Source organism: Dipodomys spectabilis, unplaced genomic scaffold, assembly GCF_019054845.1.
Source record: "Dipodomys spectabilis isolate Male_0828 unplaced genomic scaffold, ASM1905484v1 ptg000583l, whole genome shotgun sequence".
NCBI classification, from domain to species: Eukaryota; Metazoa; Chordata; class Mammalia; order Rodentia; family Heteromyidae; genus Dipodomys; species Dipodomys spectabilis.
This window is the reverse complement of record NW_024871260.1, coordinates 1,100,310-1,107,414: the sequence shown is the minus strand read 5'-3', so window position 1 is coordinate 1,107,414 and position 7,105 is coordinate 1,100,310.

Genomic DNA, 7,105 nt, shown 5'->3' with positions numbered 1-7,105 from the left:
TAAGCAATGTTTTCCAATGATATATTAAATGTATGTTCTTCAGTACAGCTGTAAATACATGACACAATTTACATAATACTACTTACATATCTGCAGTTACCATAAAAGGACACAGGCTGTAGAGCCAGGAGTTAAAAATTATTTTTATTTAAGCATGAAACTATTTCTGGCTTTATACCAACAAACTGAATTTGACTCTTTCCTTATTTGAAATCTAAGGTAGAAAATGTAAGGACTCTTCACTTTTCTTTTTCCTTGCTCTAGAATTCAACAAATATATTCTTCAATATTTCTGGTAGATTACATCCATTTACAGATGAGAAATATAAGACCACCAGTCAATGTTGTGAGTAAATAATGATACTAGAAGTTTTGTCTGAGATCTTCACTCTGTGTGCTTACAAGGAGAGTCATTGGGTGATGGAGAGGACCAATATGAAAAGACTATGGGGAGAAATGCATACTTTGTAAACAGTTGTTTTAAGACTGAGTGACTTGTGATGAATATTTGCAATAGGCTTGTGTCAGGGGCATAAAAAGTAGTACATAGAAATTACATTTGTGACAGAAAGATAAAATCTTGATCATTCATCTTATCTAATGGATGGAGATAGGGTAAGAGGATATCTAAAGTGTTTCCACATCTCTGTCTCCTAACTGTGTTAGTTACATTCTTGGTGATAAGGACTACACGTGGAAAAGATGGATTTAGAGGAAAAAAACTCTCTGATAGTTCTAAGATTTATGTTAAACAGATTCAAAGATAGGTCGGTTTGGACATCATCAAAATATTCATGACCATGAATATGAAAAATAATAATAAAATCAGAGATATTATTAAAGGGATGAGTAAAAGGAAAGTTCTGACGAAAGTGTGAACAATGTGAGTACCAGTGTAGAGAAAATTGGAGGAAAGAGATAAATAATGAAACAAAAACGTAATAAACACAGATTTACAGAAGAAAAGGAAGGAAAGAATTTTCAGGAAGATATTGAAGGAAATCTACTATTTGGATTTGAAAAGTAAAAAGACATAGACAAGTTCAATAAGAACAGTGTTTTGGTGAAAGTCATTTGAAAAATGTTGAGATATGAATGTGAAGACATAAAATTCTGGATCGATTAATTAAAAAGATCCTGTTGATACTAAATGTTGGGAACAAATGCTTTAATCCTGACCTTAGAAATATTATACAGATATAACTGTCATGAAATTTTCTTAGTGGTATTCTGTGAATATTTTTGAAAACTTTATTTAGCCAGGAGATTATAGATTGAACTACAGCACAGAAAAGCCTTATTTTTCCTACAGTTACTAAATTGCTCCAAATTTTGTGGATATTTATATTTCTCCTGGGTAAACTAATGAACTCCAGGAAAATGTCCCTAAGAGGCCTTTCAAATCTAATATCACTGTTTGTCTCAAAATGCTTTAAATTCTACAGCCTTTAATGTGGGAATAGGGTTGTATTGTGGAAATTTTCTCCTCAGAGAGTGAGTATTATCATATTGCTTAACATGGACAAAGTACCTTTATACATAGACTGTGCGTGAACAAACAAGAAGTGGTAGTTGAACAATGTTCTTAACAGTTTGTACAGATGAAATGGAAATAGAGCACGTATGAACTCAAAAGGAATGTGCAAAGAAGACAAAGGCACAAAGTAGAATGTGCCAAGAAAAGCTGAAGCATAATTTCAAATAATGTGCTCAGGTGTGAGGATGTGTTCAAAGTACAGGTTCAGACAATGTAGTTGGATATCTTGGGGGAAAACTGCTTTAAACTATTAGGGGATAATTGTACAAATAGAAGCCCCTAACTCTGACTCTAATTAGCCACAACATCATCAACTTAGGGACTATTTTCCATGTGCAAAGTGAGAAAGTAAGGCTGATCAGTGTTAGTGTTCAAGTTGAAGCAATGGCAATCACACAACTTTTCTTATAAGTGTTCATTTATTTTGGAGCATTCAAGTAGTTATTAAGTAGTAATTATTTTGCATATACCTAAATTAAGTGGACATATTATATTGGTCTCACTTTAACCTAGAAGTTATAGATTATGTCTTTTTATACTCTAACTTGGGACAATGATCTGCTGTCAGTTATTTTCTTCTCTTACCCTTCTTTTGCCCTTCCACTTACATAATTATTATTTAAAGAGACATAATTGAGCTTGCATTTCTAAATTCTTCAAAATTATCTGAACTACTTCATACTTCTGGCAGCCTCCTATATCTTTCTCAAGGGAAATATTTTGTCACTACCATTTTTATCCTACATGATATTGGATATCCTCCTGTCTCATTCAGTGCAATATATACCTTAGACTCATCCAATATCTCAACACTTGTACACATAAAATACTATCTTACTAAGAAATCATGATATTAGTAATTTGGTGAGGTGACATCTGTCATTTTTGAATGGTCTTAAGTGATACTTACATGTAATCATATTTTAAACCAATATGCATCTTAGTAGATGAATGACTTGACAAAATGGGGTTTATATATGTATGGAGTAAGTCTATGCTTCCAATTCATAGTGAAATGGAAAGACTTGGAAAAATCCTACTAAGAAAAACAGCGAGACACAAAGAAACAGATTCCATGGATTCCCTCATTTGTAATAACTAGGAAATATCTAAGATAGTCCTAGCAGATGAGCAGAATGAATCAATATCTATGTATAAATGACCATATAAAATTATGCTGAGCAAAATAAATTCCTAGATAGGGAAAGAGAGGTTTTTCTTTGTGGTTGTTGTTTTTAATGTACTATGTGATTTATTTTTTCTTTTGTGTTTTCCCCTATGGTTTGTCCATTGTTGTATTTGATTTCAGTATCCTTTGTATTGTATATACATTTATCTTCATTTGGCAAGGGAAGCAGAACAATAAAATGGCGAGACAAAGGAAAAAAGGGAAACCAATGCAATAGAAATACTCACAGGACAACATGTTGAAAATTTACATTACAACTTGTGAGGGGTATTGGGGTGAAGGAAAGTGTAAGAAAAATGAGGGAGGGGGTAAAAATTTTGACGTTATGTATTCAATACCTTACAATTACTGCAACCCCTTCTATATATCAACTTGACAATAAAATTAAGTTATAAAATGAGCTATGTAAAATATAATTTCACTGTATTGGCTGTATTGGTATAGTAAATATTATTCTATGTGTATTACCTTTTAAAAAAATGAACATTTTGGCTGCTAATTTGAATTAGCTCTTTCTTTATCAGAGGGACTTCAACTGGAATGTTATCAAACTATACAATAATTTCAGAATATACTTCCCATTATTTTGAAAAAAAAAAAAACATTTAGTGTTGTCTCATACTAAAACAGAAAACAGTTCAATTCTATGGAAAATCCTAACTTTGAAAACTAATTGTTAAGAGGACAGAATATATCTGTTCCTCAACATTCCTATGACTACTAACTACTCATTTTCAAATCCTGAACATGCAATACCAGAGATATTCAAAAAAGTACCTCTTTGCATTTTATTTAATTCTGCAATAGATGCAGTTTTCAATGAGGCATTACATATTTAAAAGTCAACAGAAAAAATAGACACGTTCTTGTAGAGGATAAAACTATGAAGTACCTTTAATAATTAATTCCTTTTTTTATTTTTTAGTCAGTCGTGGGGCTTGAACTCTGGGCTTGGGCACTGTCCCTGCGCTCTGCAGCTCAAGGTGAGTGCGCTACCGTTTGAGCTACAGCGCCACTTCCAATAAATAATTCCGTAAGAGTAAACATTCGTTCATCAGAGTAAGCTATTATTTCTATGACAATCAATCCCAAGGTTTTATGCTGTAAAGTCATCCTAGCCCAACAGTTTCCAACTTGTAAGGTGCACCTTAAAATTCCCTAAATTCACATCATGACTAGTTTATCACTATTGTGAAAAAATTCTACACTTCTGCTAATGTGATGCCCTTCCTATTGTGGAAAGAATACTACACTAAAATTTGCTACATCATTTCCCCCGCAGTGGTATTCTTGAGATCAGAACATTTGCAAATATTATTTATTTTTATTTTATTTTATGTTTTTTATTACATATATATTATCCATCGTAGATATTCAGGAGATCTTTATATCTTAATATTAAGATTTGAAGTTTATGGTTAAAAGCCCACCCAGGTAGGAAAGTTCCTTGGATTCTTATCTCCAATAAACCCATAAGGAAAAGCCAGAGCCAAGTTACACTGAGGTTCAAGTGGTAGAGAAGTAACCTTGAGCAAAAACAGGTTCAGGGACAGTGCCCAAACCCAGAGGTTAACTCCTAGGACAAACCAAACAACAAAAACAAAATAAAAACAAACCTCAAACCTAGCATTTTTCTCATTGTATACAAAGGTACATAATTAAGTAAAGTTCTTCCTGTGTTATGTATAGGTAGAAAAAAAAGATGTCACACAATTACTCTCTAATCATACCATGTTACACCAAAGTTTCAAAAGATTGCTCTTTTTCTATATTTATAAATTAGTATCATCAATTTGTTGGCAATATTTCTAGATTATTCACATTATCATTTTACACATGAACTGTTGGGATTATCTATTAACTAAGTTCTTATTATACCTCACTTGAAAGACTACTTTAGTCAATTAGAATGCCAGAATCATTTGTGAATTTGTAAATTAAATCTTTTACTTGAAAAGAATTTTGTAGTATCCTATAGAATATTAAATTACAAACAAAAAATATCTATTTAAATATCTATTTAAATATCTAAATTCTACTTTAGCCACGTCTACAAAGTCCTACATTAAATGAACTTTCCTATTTCTCCAGGCTTAAACTATTGTAATCCTTCTTTATTTCTTTGGAATCTAACAGAATGATGCTTACCTTTTCAAATTTTTGGTTGGGAATCATGAGCTCTTTTGCATCTAGAAAAGTTTTGTAATTAACACAACATTTAAAACACAACTGAGGAATATATATAAGTTGTATTTCTATAGGGAACTTGACTTCTCAAAACATAATGACCAAATTAGCTCAAATTTCCAACTGTGTATTTCTTTCTTGTTTATTTTTTATTCCTTTCTTGGTTGGTTTTATTGAGACAAAATTATATTCTGCTAGTTGGCCAAAATTTCTGATCAGCTCAAGTAACTTGAGAGTGGAGTCCATGGAGTCCATTAAATACAAGATCATGTCCTCTTCAGGTTTTGTTTTCTTCTTTTTTTAAATTAATTATTTTTTTCTTGTGAAAATACTGTACAGAGGAGTTAAAATTACCTGGGCAAGATAATGAGTACATTTCTTCTGAAGCGTTGTAGCCACCTACTTTGTTTACCCTATCCATCCCTTCCCATAGTCCCCTTGCGCCGCCAACCAATCATCCTCCCCACCACCTAAGTTGTAAAGTTCGATTTTGACATAATGACTTGTATATCTTATTGTTGCAATGGGTCCACCTGTATCCCTAGTGAAATGATTTTTTTTGCCATTCCCCTCCAGAAATTATACCGACACCAAATACAGTTAAAGCAGGGATTATACCATGGGGGAGGGACATACAAAGCGACAAAGAAATAATCTTATAAATGTGTTAGAAACAATCCCATGAAAGAAAAAAAAAACATTTGAATACATATTTTAGGGTTCATTTCCCTAACATCAACTTATCTGACTTATTCTGCTTGACTCAGACATATTTTTGTTACTGCAAATAAGGGAGACCATGGGAGCTTTGTTTCTTTGGGTCTGGCTTACTTCACTTAATATAATTTTTTCCAAGTCTTTCCATTTCCTAACAAATGGGGCAATGTCATTCTTTCTGATGGAGGCATAGAATTCCATTGTGTATATATACCACATTTTCTTGATCCATTCATCTACTGAGGGGTATCTGGGTTGGTTCCATATCTTAACTATGGTAAATAATTATACAATAAACATAGTCGTGCTGGAATTTTTACAGTGTGTGGTCTTGTTTGTGAACATTTGGGTAAATGCCCAAAAGTAGGATTGCTGGGTCATATGGGAGCTCTATGTGGAGTCTTTTCAGGAACCTCCATATTGCTTTCCAAAGTGGTTGAACAAGTTTACACTGCCACCAATAGTGCAATGAGGTTCCCTTCTGTCCACATCCCCTCCATCGTCTGTTGTTATTAGAGTTCTTTTTTTTTTTTTTTTTTGGTCGGTCGTGGGGCTTGAACTCTGGGCCTGGGCGCTGTCCCTCATCTCTTCAGCTCAAGGCAAGCGCTCTACAACTTGAGCTACAGCCCCACTTCCGGTTTTTTGGAGGTTTTATTGGAGATAGGAGTCTCACGGTCTCTCCTGCCCGGGCTGGCTTTGAACCGCGATCCTCAGATCTCAGCCTCCTGAGTAGCTAGGATTACAGGCATGAGCCACCAGCGCCAGGCATTATTAGAGTTCTTGACTATATCCATTTTAACTGGGGTGAGGTGGTATTTCAATGCTGTTTCGATTTGCATTTCTTTCATGACTAAAGAGCATTTCTTCATGTGTTTATTGGCCATCCTTCATTCCTCTTCAGAGAAATTTCTCGTTAAGTCTTTAGGCCACTTATTTATTGGGCAGTTGTTTCTTTGAGTATTTGTTGTTGGGGGATTTAATTTTTGAGTTCCAGGTATATTTTAGATATGAGACCCTTGTCCGTTGTATGGCTAGTGAAGATCTCCCAATCCGTGGGCTTTCTAGTTATCTTGCTAGCTATGTCCTTTGCCATGCGGAAGGTCTGCAATTGCATGCAATCCCATTTGTCCCATTTGTCTTTGATTTTGTGTTTCTGGATCTCTATTAAGAAAATTTTGGCCTGTGCCAAGGTGACCTAGGGTTTCTGCTATTCCATCCTGTAATTTTTTCAGAGTGTCTTCTTTGACTCTGAAGTCTTTGATCCATTTGGAGTTATTTCTGGTGCAGGGTGATAAATAAGGATCTAGCTTTAGTGTTCTACAATATTTAACCAATTTTGCCAGCACCATTTACTGAAGAGGCTGTCTTTCTTCCATTCTATTTTTTAGCTCCCTTATTGTAAATTAGATGCCCATGGGACTTTAGATTCATTTCTGGGATTTCAATACTATTCCATTGGTCATCTTGTATGTTTT